The sequence below is a fragment of the Hordeum vulgare genome, chromosome 5H (assembly GCF_904849725.1).
Source record: "Hordeum vulgare subsp. vulgare chromosome 5H, MorexV3_pseudomolecules_assembly, whole genome shotgun sequence".
Classification (NCBI taxonomy): domain Eukaryota; kingdom Viridiplantae; phylum Streptophyta; class Magnoliopsida; order Poales; family Poaceae; genus Hordeum; species Hordeum vulgare.
Genome location: NC_058522.1, coordinates 587055137 through 587072129, shown reverse-complemented (window position 1 = coordinate 587072129; position 16993 = coordinate 587055137).

Sequence of the window (16993 nt, the reverse complement as noted above, 5' to 3'; positions counted from 1 at the left end):
CAATTATTAAGGTTTAAAACTAATCCCGACGGTAGATGTAGAGGTAGCGTGCCGACGGCGATCACATCGACCTTTGAACCATTCCCGACGCGCATCGTCACCTCGTCCTTGGCCAGTCTCCGCTTATTCCGCAGTTCCTGCTTTGAGTTGCAAATGTGAGCAATAGCACCGGTATCAAATACCCAGGAGCTACTACGAGCGCTGGTAAGGTACACATCAATAACATGTATATCACATATACCTTTAACGTTGCCGGCCTTCTTGTCCGCTAAGTATTTGGGGCAGTTCCGCTTCCAGTGACCCTTTCCCTTGCAATAGAAGCACTCAGTCTCAGGCTTGGGTCCGTTCTTTTTCTTCTTCCCAGCATCTGGCTTACCGGGCGCGGCAACAGCTTTGCCGTCTTTCTTGAAGTTCTTCTTACCCTTGCCTTTCTTGAAACTAGTGGTCTTGTTGACCATCAACACTTGATGCTCTTTCTTGATTTCTACTTCTGCAGACTTCAGCATCGAGTACAACTCGGGAATGGTCTTCTCCATCCCTTGCATGTTGTAGTTAAGCACAAATCCTTTGTAGCTTGGTGGGAGAGACTGGAGGATTCTGTTAATTATAGCATCATCCAGAAGTTCGACTCCAAGTGAAGTCAGACGACCGTGTAACCCAGACATTTTGAGTATGTGCTCACTGGCAGAACTGTTCTCCTCCATCTTACAGCTAAAGAACTTGTCGGAGACTTCATATCTCTCGACACGGGCATGAGCTTGAAAAACTAGCTTCAGCTCCTGGAACATGTCATATGCCCCGTGTTGCTCAAAACGCCTTTGGAGCCCCGTTTCTAAACTGTATAACATGCCACATCTGACCAGAGAGTAGTCATCACTCCGCGTTTACCAGACGTTCAGAATGTCCTGGGCTGCTGCGGGAGCGGGAGGGTCACCTAGCGGCGCATTAAGGACATAAGCCTTTTTAGCTGCTTCAAGGATGAGCTTCAAGTTGCGAACCCAGTCCGCATAGTTGCTACCATCATCTTTCAGCTTGTTTTTCTCTAGGAATGTGTTGAAGTTGAGGTTGACGTTGGACATCTACAATATTTATAAAGACAACTTTTAGACTAAGTTCATGACAATTAAGTTCATTTAATCAAATTAAGTATGAACTCCCACTTAAATCGACATCCCTCTAGTCATCTAAGTGATACATGATCCATGTTGACTAACCCGTGTCCGATCATCACGTGAGACGGACTAGTCACCATGGTGAGCAACTTCATGTTGATCGTATTCAACCATACGACTCATGTTCGACCTTTCGGTCTCTTGTATTCGAGGTCATGTCTGTACATGCTAAGCTCGTCGAGTCAACCTAGGTGTTTCGCGTGTGTAAATCTGGCTTACACCTGTTGTATGCGAACGTTATAATCTATCACAACCGATCATCACGTGGTGCTTCGAGACAACGAACCTTCGCAACGGTGCACACTTAGGGGAATAAGTTCTCTAAATTTTAAGAGGGATCATCTTATTATGCTACCGTCGTTTTAGGCAATAAGATGTAAAACATGATAAATATCACAATGCAATCATATAGTGACATGATATGGCCATTATCATCTTTGCTCTTTCGATCTCCATCTTCAGGCATCGCATGATCATCATCGTCACCGGCGTGACACCATGATCTCCATCATCATGATCTCCATCATCGTGTCTTCATGAAGTCGTCACGCCAACTACTACTATCACTACTACTATAGCTAACCGTTAGCAATGAAGTAAAAGTAGTAAGCACATGGCGTTGCATCTCACACAATAAATTAAGACAACTCCTATGGCTCCTGCCGGTTGTCATACTCATCGACATGCAAGTCGTGAAACCTATTACAATAACATGATCATCTCATACATCATACATGCAACATCACAACTTTGGCCATATCACATCACATGTCAAACCCTGCAAAAACAAGTTAGACGTCCTCTAATTGTTGTTGCAAGTTTTACGTGGCTGATTTGGGTTTCTAGCAAGAACGCCTTCTTACCTACGTGACAGCCACAACGATGATATGCCAAAGCTATTTACCCTTCATAAGGACCCTTTTCATCAAATCCAATCCGACTAGAGTAGGAGAGACAGACACCCGCTAGCCACCTTTATGCACGGTGTGCATGTCTGTCGGTGGAACCAGTCTCACGTAAGTGTATGTGTAAAGTCGGTTCGGGCCGCTTCATCCCACAATACCGCCGGAAAAGAATAAGACTAGTAGCGGCAAGCAAATTGACAAATCATCGCCCACAACTTTTGTGTTCTACTCGTGCATAGAATCTACGCATAGAAAACCTGGCTCGGATGCCACTGTTGGGTAACGTAGCATAAATTCAAAATTTTCCTACACATGTTCAGATCTTCCTATGGAGAGACCAGCAACGAGAGAGGGGTAAGAGCATCTTCATACCTTTGAAGATCGCTAAGCGGAAGCGTTGCTAGAACGCGGTTGATGGAGTCGTACTCGTAGTGATTCCGATCTAGTGCCGAACGACGGCACCTCCGCGTTCAACACACGTGCAGCCCGGTGACGTCTCCCGTACCTTGATCCAGCAAGGAGGAGGGAGAGGTTGGGGAAGAAGTCCAGCAACACGACGGCGTGGTGTCGATGGAGAGACGAGGTCTCCCGGTAGGGCTTCGCCAAGCACCGGCGGAGAGGAGGAGGAAGAAGAGCAGGGCTGCGCCGAGGGAGAGGGAAAAGTGCAATCCCCAATTGTAATGCCCCAAGTGTAGGACCTTCCCTTTTTGTAACCTTCCATGTGGGACCACCTTGACTTTGTCATGAGAGTTTCTATGCACGTATGATTTCATGTGTCACCTTCTATTTTGCATTTGCATGCATGCATCCATGCCATACCATTTTTTGCCATACCTTTGATTCTATGTCATGTTATGATTGCATGTCATGATCATGTGGGCATGTGTTCTTACTAGGAGTTAGTGTTGTGGTGTTATGAGTGCATGTGATATCACTAGGGTTATGTTGTGGTTTTGCACTATTTTGTGTGATGCATGTGGTGTTGGTGTGTGATGGGTAGGAGTGAGTGCTAGGCATTTCAAAAGCTCTTAGCTATTTTTAAATCCTTTTCCCTCCTATTATCTCGTGTCAAAATTCCTTCTTCCCAAAAGTTATTCTAAAATGTCTGGTGGTTAGAGGAAATTGTGATTATGAGGAGGTATAATTTTGCTGACTTGTCATTTGATTTTTAAATGTGAAAATAAACCCAAAACAGTAAATTAATTACCGTTTTGCATTTATTTCAAGTGGCTCCAAATATTGCTTTCCTATTTTTTTCTAATGGGCCATAATTCCTTATGACCAGGGGATCTTTCCCTTTTAAGATTATCCCCACCAGTTTTTCTTTTGTTTCATTGCTTTCCTTCTGGTATTTCTTTTATTTGGGAAAAAAGCCACTGGGGCCTTAGTGCTTGCCGTGGGCTTCCTTCCCTTCGGTGGCCCATGCTCTCCCCCCCAGCGAGAGCCCAGGCGAGACCTTCCCTCCTTTCCTTTTTCCCTGACGGCGTCACTTCTCCTCCTCGTGCGTTCTCCTTTCCGTCAGACGAGAGAGAGAGAGGGGTGTTGACGCCGTGAGCAGCAACGTCGAGGCCCCCTTATAAGTGCATTGGCGTCCGTGCCCTCTCCCCCTCGACTAGGGTTCCCTCCTACCGCCGCCATCTCCTTCCTCCCCCTCCATCTCTTCCTTTCTTCTCCAGGTAGGCTTCCTGTAGGGTTAGCAGAGAGTGCAGAGAAGAGAGCTCGCCGGCGTCTACCCCCGCGAGCTTCGTTGGGCGGCACGGCCACCATGCCCGGGAGCTTGGGGAGACTGCCCGCGCTCCGTTCCCGCCGTTGTTGAGGTCGGGGAGCGACCACAGCAACGGGCAGGAGCGTGTCTTCGGCGCAAACCCGACGAACTCCTTCCCCTGCTTCGGTCTACGGCAGAACTTCTTCGGCTCATCTTCTTCCCTCCGGTCCGGCTTCCTCTCCGTCAGATCGGCGCCCCCTCTTCTCCCCAAGGTGAGGCCGCGCCTCCTCCTTCCTTCCCCTCCGTAGATCAGCCGAACCTGGTAGCGTTTGCATCCTCTGTACGTGGCTCGGATGTAGACGTGGTGCAGCGCGTGCAGCGTAGTTGTAGGTGTGCTGCGCAGGGGGAGACTCCCTCTCCCCTCGTTGTGACAGCACCAGAGTTTCTCTGTCACCGACGTAGAGCCGGGGTAGGCCAGCTCCACCTCGTCACCATGACGCCGTGACCCTCCTTGGACCTAGCTGTTCGCAGTAGCCAACGGGAGAGGTAGACGTGCTCGTGGGTTGACGCAGTGGATGAGCCGGCTGTGCGTGTGTGTTGGGTAGCGGAGGTGCCTTCCCCCTCGTGGTGCAGCGCAGTGGCGTGTAGACGGCTCACTTCTTGGGCAGCAGCAGCAGCAGTCTGCTCGGAGTTTTCCTGTCACCGGCGAGCAGAGTAACCTGTCGGGGGAGATAGCATAGCTGTTTGAGTTTCCCCCTCCTGTCAGTAACCACATCGTAGCCCAGCGGTTATTCTCATGTTGTGCCTGATGCAGGTGCTGGGTTCGATCCCTCCTCGCGGCACATTTTGCTTCTGAGTATTATGAGCACGTTTTTTTTTCTGCAGAGATGGCCTCAACTCGCCTGAACCCTCTGTTCTGTCGAGTAGTTGACAGTAGCAGAGTGGTAGAGGGTAGAAGGTGGCGTCAGTGGTACTGGGTTCGAATCCCAGGTGCCCTGATGTATTTTTTTTGCCTTTTTCTTTTATTCCTAGTTCTTTTGCTTGTCTTACCATGTTTGTGCCTAAACCATAGGCATTAAAGTGGACCAATTTGATCCCTCCTCTTGTTGTGCATAGTAAGAGGCAGACTCTTTGGTTGTGTTGTGTGTGTGCACACACATGTGTTAGTGCAAGTGTTGTGTGGGGTGTTTATGTGGCTTAGTAGCAAGTGGCTCATGAGATCTTGCTAGTGTGAATGGGCATGTAGCACTTGCAAGTATGTGCATCATGGTATATGTGTGGTGTGTGTGTTGAGGTGATGTGTGTGTTAGAAGTGCACACATAGGTGGTACCTAGCAGGAGTGTATGCATGTGTGGATCCATGTTTACTTGCATAGAAGTTGTTCCTTCATGTTGTGCTTGAGATTAAGTGCTTGTGATGAAGGTAGTGGAGGTGATATGTGGTGGTGTGGCAGCCCCACTTTGCAACACTTGTGTTCCTCCTCATGTTCATATGAAAGAGGGTATGAGGTGTGTGTAACATCTATGTGGTAGTAGTATTGCTGTTGTTGATGTGCATGACACAAACATGGGGTTCAAACCCCCATGTCACTTTGTCATTGTGCACATAAAACTCACCTATGTAATTGTCATCTTAGAAGCATACCTTAGGGAGTTGCATTTACATTTTGTTGGAAGTTTGGTCTTTGATTCCATGGTATAGATGGAGCCCAAGGGCATGGATCTTTGTGTGTTAGTAGTAGGGGTTTGTGCTCAACACCATAGTGGTGTCAATCACCTCTTGGTGACATGTGTGTGCAAACTATGCCTAGACAAAGTAGGCATGTGGCTGGAAAATTCCAGATTTTTGAACTCTGAAAATTTCACTAAGTCTGGGATGCTGGAAACATTTTCTTCCCCTGTAGATGAGGATGTGCTGGTCATTCTGTTGAGAACTGGACTTGGTTCAGTGCTAGTGTATTGAACCTGGTATGTTTGTGAAGCTTCCTGTCAAGTTTCAAGTCATTTGGAGTCCAGTAGATTGTGTTTTGATTGCTGTCAAAAAGCTTCAGAACAGAAACAGAAACTCAGGTGCAGGAATTTTCACCAAGTCCCTGAGATCTGATGGTTTTGGGAAAGTTTGTGGCCGTGTATCTTCTAGAGTTTAATTCCTTTTGCTGTGATTCTTGCTGGGGCTTGTAGTGTTCTTGGTTGGAAACAGCCACATATATTACTTGTCATGTTTGAAGACCTGTAGCTATGTTGCATGTTGCTTCCAAACAGCTAAGATGCAGAAACTGGCAGATTTTGTAGTTTTGCCATTTTGGTCAAAGTTTGTGCTTAATTGTTGTTGTGGTGTTCTACCTTGTTCCATTTCACTCATGTTGGGTTATTACATGTCTTGGCTACCTGGGAATACCAGATTTGTGCCAAATGTGTGTGTGGTGTTGAATCTTTCACGTAGAGCTTCATTCTTGTATCGTTGATTCCCGTTGATCCGTAGCTCCGTTTGCAATGTACTTTATATGGTTTTGCACCGTTTTTACGAGCTGCATCTGTTCATATCATTCCCATGCATGTCCAAATAGTTAGTGCAAAGTTCTGTCTAGAAACTTGCTGTAGTTTATTTTGCTTGTGCTAGTGATAGAAATAGTGGTGCATGCTCAACTTTCATCTCATGCATCATGTGAGTGTTGCATTTTGTGGTGTTGCTATTCATTGGCTGTTATTCTTATGTTGGGTAGCACCAGCAGCGGAGAACGAATACGTGGAGTCCGGAGAGTACGTGCAGAACGATCCAGAACCATTCCAAGCTGAGGATATCACAGGCAAGATGATATGACCTTGATCCCATCTCTAGACTTGTTATGTTAGTTTCGATTGCATGTCAAATTGCTCGCTGCCTACCACTGAAATTATATTGCCTCTTCATATGCCATGAGCCTATACATCGAACTCTTTCCTAGCAAACTTGCATGGCTAGGTAGGCTTGCTCAGCTACTAATGTTAGCATTGTTAGTTGCAGGTGTTTTAAACTCATGTGATGACATGAGCTTGATATCATTATATTAATTTCTGTTATTTAATTAATGTATCTATATACTTGGTAAATGACGGGAGGCCTAGCCTTTTGCCGGGTGTCTTGTTCCGTTATTGCCGCCTTAGTTACCGGTTACCGGTGTTTGATTCCATAATGATCGCTCCTAACACGTTCGGGGTTGTTATGGGGACCCCCTTGATAAATCGCGTAGTGTTAAGGCTTGTCCGGCAGGACCCAACTTTGGTACTATTTGCTAATCACCTAATAATAAACTGCATAGGGAATAGCTACCCCGAGGATCCTTAATCAACAACCCGGGCCAGTGCTCCTCACGAGTGTTGGTCCAAACTGGGCAGACTATGGGGCCACCACAGGGCAACCTGAGGTTTGGTATACCTATAGTGTGACTCATCCGGCGTGTCCTGAGACTGAGATACGCGGCTCTTATCAGGGTCGTCGACACGTCGGGAGGTCCTGCTGGTCTTGTCTTACCTTAGCGGTATATCTTGCGTATAGGAATCCCAGTGAAGCTTTGGTTTCACCCAGAGTTGAGGTTTTCCTCTAAGGAATCCGACAAGATCACGAGATTCGTGATAGAGGATGCCTTTGCGGCCTGTGTTCGTTTGTGATGGACTAGTTGGAGCACCCCTGCAGGGTTTAATCTTTCAGAAAGCCGTGCCCGCGGTTATGTGGCAACTTGGAATATTTTGTTAACATCCGGTATTAGAGAACTTAAACATAAACTAATAAAATATGCCAACTGTGTGCGTAACCGTGACCGTCCCTTCGAAGATCTCTCTTCGATCGGGAACACGGTGGGGTTATGAATGCCGTAGGTAGGTGTTCAGGATCACTTTCTGATCAAGTATTCTCGATCGTTAGCGTAGACCAATTTCACTTCACTTTTGCGTAAGTTAGCCACTTATTCAATCATAGGTTGCAGCAGCCTGAAACACTTCATCCCTTCCTCACCCAAATAACGTGACTAGATTTGGCACCAAGGTCCTAGATTGTTGAGTCCCCGTGGCTCACGGATTCCTCCGAAACTCCCAGCAGGTACAGGTATCCCAGAGACAGATGATCCCGACGGCACCCAGCTGGCGTGGCAGTACGACGAGGAGACAGATCGCCTTTACGTGAACTATCCAGAGGACTGAGCCGTGGTCGTGATCGTGGGCCTGCAGCGGGTAGCATAGCATTTTCCCTGTTTTGTAGTCCGTACCGGAACTACCTTGTTTATATCTGCGTTGTACTCTGTATTATTAATAAGAAGACAGTTGAATCCCAGATTGTCTACTGTATTTACTATTTTGTGCTATGTTTACTTGCTTGCGAAACGCTTAGATGCACTTCTTTCCTATTCGGGGGCCTCGAACCCCAGATCGGAAAGGACCGCATCTTGGTCGTTACACCAATGGCCAAAACCCCTCTATATTTATAGGAGGAGGGGGAGGGGGTGCGCCACCCCTAGGGTTCCCTCCCTAGGGGGTGCCGCAGCCACCAGATGGGAGGGGGCGGCGGCCAGGGCAGGGAAAGGGGGGGCGCACCCTAGGTGGGCCTTGGGCCTCAACTGCGCCTAGGGTTTCCCCCCTCCCCCCTTCTCTGGTGCGCATGGGCTGGGTGGGGGCGCACCAGCCCACCTAGGGGCTGGTTCCCTTCCCCACTTAGCCCATCTAGCCTCCCGGGGTCGTTGCCCCCCTTCGGTGGTCCCCCGGGACCACCTCCGGTGGTCCCGGTGGTCCCGGTACATTACCGGTGACGCCCGAAACACTTCCGGTGTCCAAAACCATCCGTCCTATATATCAATCATTACCTCCGGACCATTCCGGAGCTCCTCGTGACGTCCGGGATCTCATCCGGGACTTCGAACAACTTTCGGTAACCTCGTATAACTATTCCCTATAACCCTAGCGTCATCGAACCTTAAGTGTGTAGACCCTACGGGTTCGGGAGACAGGCAGACATGACCGAGACACCTCTCTGGCCAATAACCATCAGCGGGGTCTGGATACCCATGGTGGCTCCCACTTGCTCCACGATGATCTCATCGTATGAACGACGATGTCAAGGATTCAATCAATCCCGTATACGATTCCCTTTGTCTGTCGGTATAAAACTTGCCCGAGATTCGATCGTCGGTATACCTATACCTTGTTCAATCTCGTTACCGGTAAGTCTCTTTACTCGTTCCGTAGCACGTCATCGTGTGACTAACTCCTTAGTCACATTGAGCTCATGATGATGTTCTACCGAGTGGGCCCAGAGATACCTCTCCATCACACGGAGTGACAAATCTCGATCTCGATTCGTACCAACCCAACAGACACTTTCGGAGATACCCGTAGTGCACCTTTATAGTCACCCAGTTACGTTGTGACGTTTGATACACCCAAAGTAATCCTACGGTATCCGGGAGTTGCACAATCTCACGGTCGAAGGAAAAGATACTTGACATTAGAAAAGCTTTAGCATACGAACAATACGATCTAGTGCTATGCTTAGGATTGGGTCTTGTCCATCACATCATTCTCCCAATGATGTGATCCCGTTATCAATGACATCTAATGCCCATGATCAGGAAACCATGATCATCTATTGACTAACGAGCTAGCCAACTAGAGGCTTGCTAGGGACACATTGTGATCTATTTATTCACACATGTATTATTGTTTCCTGTTAATACAATTATAGCATGAACAATAGACGATTATCATGAACAAGGAAATATGATAATAACCATTTTATTATTGCCTCTAGGGCATATTTCCAACAGAATCAACGTGTAGCACCCAAGGGTCGTCTAATCTTCATGAGATGAACCCGATCTTCTTTAATATTTCTGAAGAAACGACCTATAGCCCCCAAGGGTCGGCTCATCTTCATGAGATGAACCGGGTCTTCTTTACTATTTCTCAAGAAACGACCTGTAGCCCCCAAGGACCGTCTCATCTTCATCAGATAAACCGGGTCTTCATGTATCATATGCTCAAAAAAACTGGCATACATTAATCCCCAAGCGTCAAGTATATTGCTTGCAATCTGCTTGGGACTTAATATCATTTATCTCATCATAGCCTCTTTAAGTGTCATGTTGCACCTTGCTGGCATATTATGATTGAATAATGTCTACAATGATAACTTTCATTGTACAGGAACCTCTGAATACAGCAGAGTCAAATTTTACCGACTATAGAAAAAAACTGGAAGTGCAGCAAACCGCCCCAGCCCATGTTGAATTGAATCAACACCTTTCACTCGAAGAGTTGGAGAAAACCAAGGCAGGCTTTGAAATTGAAAGGAAGTCTTTTGACGAAATTTGACGAATATCTTTTTGAAAATGGGTGAATTTTTTTTTATTTATGAACTTTTTTCAGTTCAATGATATTTTTTTGAAATACATGACTTATTTTGAATTTCAATGTTTTTTGCAAATTTAATGAACTTTTAAAGAGGATAGTGAACTTTGTTTCCAATTTGAATGAACTTTTTTCAGTTTGATGCACTTTTTTCAAATATGATGAAATTTTTTAAAGATATGAAGTTTTTTTCAAATGAATGAACATTTTTTCTTAAAATGTATAAACCTTTTTTGATTTCATATTTTTATTTTCGTAACAAAAAAAATTGGACAGCATGCTGGTGGGCCGGCTCTTGCTAGCAGCGAGGCACACGATGGATCGGGCGCCTCCGCTGTATAGGAGGGAAAATCCTATTTGCAGTTTGATGCGACGAATCGTCGGGTTTCACAAGGGACTATGCTCCCGGCCCAGTTCCACCAGATCGGTAGGTTTTGGGAAGAGGTTCCAGCCGGTTCTTTCCGGTTTTCTGAAACTTAAAAGTTTCCCGAAACGGATTTTTTTGTTTTCTTTTTTCTTTATTATTTTCTGGTGTTTTTTATATTTCTGTTTAAATAATGTTTTAGATTTTCAAAAAATGTTCTTCAAATATGAAAAATGTGTTTTATTTTTTAAAGAAAGTTTTGGATATTCAAAAAAGGTTCTGTGTTTTCAAAAAATGTTCGGGATTTTCCAAAAATGTTCGGCATTACTATAAAATGTTCTCCAAACTATTAAAAAATTATAGAAATTTAAGAAATTTTCTGGATTTTCAAAACATATTCGGGATTTCCAAAAATTGTTCTTGAAATTAGAAAAATGTTTTTCTTTTTAGAAAAATGTTCTAAATTTTAAATAGTTGCCATTTTATAAAAATGTATAAAAGTTCAAAAAATGTTCGTGCTTTCAACATTTGTTCTCAAGAATCAAACTATGTTTAAGCTTTAACAAATAGTTTTTCGTTTTAAAAAATATTCAAAATTGTTCGCGCTTACAAATATGTTCAGGGTTTTTCAAAATTGTTCTCCTTTACAAAATTTTGTTCTAAAAATTTGAAACAGTTTGGGCTTTAAAAAATTGTTCGCGCTTCCAAATTGGTTCAGGATTTTTCTCTCTTATTTTACAAAATTTCCATGAATCGGGAGAATGCCGGCAACTGAAATTCTGGATTGGAACATGAGTAAATCTGAGAGACCTATTCTGCATGGCTCCATAAGTCCTAAAAAGTTACGGAGAATTGTTTTGGAATATACAAACATACATGGGCGAAAGAAATACCGGAGGGGACCCACCAAGAGGTCACAAGCTAGGGGCGCTGCCTACCCCCTAGCCGCGCCCCTGTAGGCTTGTGGGCCCCCTGGTAGGCCTTCGGTGCCCATCTTTTGCTATAAGAAGGGTTTTACCTGGAAAAAATCATATCAGAGCTTTCGGGACGCAGCGCCACCGTCTCAAGGCGAAACTTCGACATAACCAATCTAGAGCTCCGGTGGAGCTATTCTGCCGGGGAAACTTCCCTCTGAGAGGGGGAAATCAAAGCCATCGTCATCACCAACGATCCTCTCATCGAGAGGGGGTCAATCTCCATCAACATCTTCATCAGCATCATCTCCTCTCCAAACCCTAGTTCATCTCTTGTATCTGATCTTTGTCTCAAAACCTCAGATAGGTATATGCGGGTTGCTAGTAGTGTTGATTACTCCTTGTAGTTGATGCTAGTTGGTTTATTTGATCGAAGATCATATGTTCAGATCCTTAATGATTATGAATACTCCTCTGATTATGAACATGAATATGCTTTGTGAGTAGTTACGTTTGTTCCTGAGGACATGGGATAAGTCTTGTTAGAAGTAATCATGTGAATTTGGTATTCGTTCGATATTTTGATAAGATATATGTTGTCTCTCCTCTAGTGGTGTCATGTGAACGTGGAGTACATGACATTTCACCATTAATTGGGCCTAGAGGAAGGCATTGGGAAGTAATAAGTAGATGATGGTTTGCTAGAGTGAAAGAAGCTTAAACCCTAGTTTATGTGTTGCTTCGTAAGGGGCTGATTTGGATCCATATGTTTAATGCTATTGTTAGATTTATTATTCTAATTCTTCTTTCGTAGTTGCGGATCCTAGCGAGAGAGTTTAATCATAAGTGGGATGTTTGTCCAAGTAAGGGCAGCACCCAAGCACCGGTCCACCCACATATCAAATTATCAAAGTAACGAACGCGAATCATATGAGCATGATGAAAACTTGCTTGACATAAATTCCCATATGTCCTCGGGAGTGCTTTTCTTTATATAAGAGTTTGTCTAGACTTGTCCTTTGCTACAAAAAGGATTGGGCCACCTTGTTGCACCATTGTTACATTTGTTACTTGCTACCCGTTACGAATTACCTTATCATAAAACTATTTGTCATCTATAATTTCAGTGTTTGCACAGAATACCTTACTAAAAACCGCTTGTCATTTCCTTCTGCTCCTCGTTGGGTTCGACACTCTTACTTATCGGAAGGGCTACGATAAATCACGTACACTTGTGGGTCATCATTTATCAATACCGCGCCTCACTCTGTCACGCGCGAGATTACAACCGGGTGGAACAATAGATTGATTTGTTGTGACATGTTCACCATCGACAACGGATTCATCATGCGCATCAACATTTTCCTTATCCAATGTATCACTGGAATAAATAACATGCTTCACCTGAATAGTAGGTTGTTGTTCACTCTCACTGGAAACATTGGTAGATGGAACATCATGAGACATGGCGGATTCATTAAAGATAACATTTCTGCTAATAAGAACCTTCTGTATTTCAGGATTCCATAGTTTAAAACCTTTAGCACCAGATTTATAAACAAGAAATATGCACTTAACAGCTCTAGGCTCCAATTTTCCATTATCAATATGAGCATAAGCAGTGCAATCAAAAACTCTCAGTTGTGAATAATCAGCAAGAGATCCAGATCATACCTCAATTGAAGTTTTCTTATTAAGAGCAATAGATGATGAACGGTCAATAAGATAATATGCAGTGAAAGCGGCCTTAGCCCAAAATGCCTATGCAAACCTCCATTGGACGACATGAAATGGGCCCTGAAAATAATGATCTTATTCATATGCTCAGCAACATAGTATTGTTGAGAAGTATAATGAAAGGTGTAATGTCTAACAATGCCTTCAGACTTCCAATAATTCTCAAACTGGTGTGCCAGCGCTAGTACTATTCCATACTGGCAGCGTGTTTTTTTACCCTCGCTACTACTAAGTAGAGTAGTGCGGACCAAATAACCCGCGCGAACGCGCTACAATTAAATGGTTTTCTATAAGGGTTTTCCTAGTAGTGATCATCATGTCCATTTTTTTTCTTTTTGCAAAGTAAAAGAGTTTTTGTTCCATGTGACCAGAGTTACACTCAGCTGGCAGAAGCTCAGCAATACAAGGAGGACAATCATGTAACCAACAAGTTGTACTACACTCTAGTCTCCCAAAGTTCGCCAAACCATCAGCCAGCAGCTTCACAGCACAGATTGGGAGATGGCTGGGAGGAAATATTGTTGGGGAACGTCGCATGGGAAACAAAAATTTTCCTACGCGCACGAAGACCTATCATGGTGATGTCCATCTACGAGAGGGGATGAGTGATCTACGTACCCTTGTAGATCGTACAGCAGAAGCGTTAGTGAACGCGGTTGATGTAGTGGAACGTCCTCACGTCCCTCGATCCGCCCCGCGAACAATCCCGCGATCAGTCCCACGATCTAGTACTGAACGGACGGCACCTCCGCGTTCAGCACACGTACAGCTCGACGATGATCTCGGCCTTCTTGATCCAGCAAGAGACACAGAGAGGTAGAAGAGTTCTCCGGCAGCGTGACGGCGCTCCGGAGGTTGGTGATGACCTTGTCTCAGCAGGGCTCCGCCCGAGCTCCGCAGAAACGCGATCTAGAGTTAAAACCGTGGACGTACGTGGTCGGGCTGCCGTGGAAAAGTCGTCTCAAATCAGCCGTAAAACCTCCGTATATATAGGTGGGAGGGAGGGGACCTTGCCTTGGGGCTCAAGGAGCCCCAAGGGGGTCGGCCGAGTCCAAGGGGGAAGGTTCCCCCCCCCCCCACAAACCGAGTTGGACTTGGTTTGGTGGGTGCGAGTCCTTCCTTCCCTTCCCACCTCCTCTTTTTTTTCTTTTCTCTTTGATTTTCTTTCCTAGGCGCATAGGGCCCTTTTGGGCTGTCCCACCAGCCCACTAAGGGCTGGTGTGCCACCCTCAAGGCCTATGGGCTTCCCCAGGGTGGGTTGCCCCCCCCCCTCCCGGTGAACTCCCGGAACCCATTCGTCATTCCCGGTACATTCCCGGTAACTCCGAAAACCTTCCGGTAATCAAATGAGGTCATCCTATATATTAATCTTAATTTCCGGACCATTCCGGAAACCCTCGTGACGTCCGTGATCTCATCCGAGACTCCGAACAACATTCGGTAACCAACCATATAACTCAAATACGCATAAAACAACGTCGAACCTTAAGTGTGCAGACCCTGCGGGTTCGAGAACTATGTAGACAAGACCCGAGAGACTCCTCGGTCAATATCCAATAGCGGGACCTGGATGCCCATATTGGATCCTACATATTCTACGAAGATCTTATCGTTTGAACCTCAGTGCCAAGGATTCATATAATCCCGTATGTCATTCCCTTTGTCCTTCGGTATGTTACTTGCACGAGATTCGATCGTCAGTATCCGTATACCTATTTCAATCTCGTTTAGTGGCAAGTCTCTTTACTCGTTCCGTAATACAAGATCCCGCAACTTACACTAAGTTACATTGCTTGCAAGGCTTGTGTGTGATGTTGTATTACCGAGTGGGCCCCGAGATACCTCTCCGTCACACGGAGTGACAAATCCCAGTCCTGATCCATACTAACTCAACTAACACCTTCGGAGATACCTGTAGAGCATCTTTATAGTCACCCAGTTACGTTGCGACGTTTGATACACACAAAGCATTCCTCCGGTGTCAGTGAGTTATATGATCTCATGGTCATAGGAATAAATACTTGACACGCAGAAAACAGTAGCAACAAAATGACACGATCAACATGCTACGTCTATTAGTTTGGGTCTAGTCCATCACTTGATTCTCCTAATGACGTGATCCAGTTATCAAGCAACAACACTTTGTTCATAATCAGAAGACACTGACTATCTTTGATCAACTGGCTAGCCAACTAGAGGCTTGCTAGGGACAGTGTTTTGTCTATGTATCCACACATGTAAATGAGTCTTCATTCAATACAATTATAGCATGGATAATAAACGATTATCTTGATACAGGAATTATAGTAATAACTATATTTATTATTGCCTCTAGGGCATAATTCCAACAGTCTCCCACTTGCACTAGAGTCAATAATCTAGCCCTCACATCATCATGTGAATTACATTGTAATAAATCTAACACCCATACAGTTCTGGTGTTGATCATGTTTTGGCCATGGAAGAGGCTTAGTCAGCGGGTCTGCTACATTCAGATCCCTGTGCACTTTGCATATATTTACGTCCGTTCCCTCGACGTAGTCGCGGATGAGGTTGAAGCATCGTTTGATGTGTCTGGTCTTCTTGTGAAACTGTGGTTCCTTTGCTAAGGCAATGGCACCCGTGTTGTCACAGAACAAGGTTATTGGATTCAGTGCGCTTGGCACCACTCCAAGATTCGTCATGAACTGCTTCATCCAGACACCCTCCTTAGCCGCCTCCGAGGCAGCCACGTACTCCGGTTCACATGTAGAATCTGCTATGACGCTTTGCTTGGAACTGCACCAGCTTACCGCACCCCCATTAAGAATAAATACGTATCCGGTTTGCGACTTAGAGTCGTCCGGATCTGTGTCAAAGCTTGCATCGACGTAACCTTTTACGGCGAGCTCTTCGTCACCTCCATACACGAGAAACATCTCCTTAGTCCTTTTCAGGTACTTTAGGATATTCTTGACCGCTGTCCAGTGATCCACTCCTGGATTACTCTGGAACCTACCTGCCATACTTATGGCCAGGCTAACATCCGGTCTAGTGCACAGCATTGCATACATGATAGAACCTATGGCTGAAGCATAGGGGACGGAGCGCATATGCTCTCTATCTTCATCAGTTGCTGGGCACTGAGTCTTACTCAATCTCGTACCTTGTAAACTGGCAAGAACCCTTTCTTGGACTGTTCCATTTTGAACCTCTCCAAAACTTTATCAAGGTATGTGCTTTGTGAAAGTCCTATCAGGCGTTTTGATCTACCCTATAGATCTTAATGCCTAGAATGTAAGCAGCTTCTCCTAGGTCCTTCATAGAGAAACTTTTATTCAAGTAATCCTTTATGCTCTCTAAAAACTCCACGTTGTTTCCAATCAGCAATATGTCATCCACATATAATATTAGAAACGCCACAGAGCTCCCACTCACTTTCTTGTAAATACAAGATTCTCCAACCACTTGTATAAACCCAAATGCTTTGATCACCTCATCAAAGCGTTTGTTCCAACTCCGAGATGCTTGCACCAGTCCATAAATGGATCGCTGGAGCTTGCACACCTTGTTAGCATTCTTAGGATCGACAAAACCTTCGGGTTGTATCATATACAACTCTTCCTTAAGGAAACCGTTAAGGAACGCCGTTTTGACATCCATCTGCCAGATTTCATAATCGAAAAATGCAGCTATTGCTAACATGATTCTGACGGACTTAAGCATCGCTACGGGTGAGAATGTCTCATCGTAGTCAACTCCTTGAACTTGTGAAAAACCCTTTGCCACAAGTCGAGCTTTATAAACGGTCACATTGCCGTCAGCGTCCGTCTTCCTCTTAA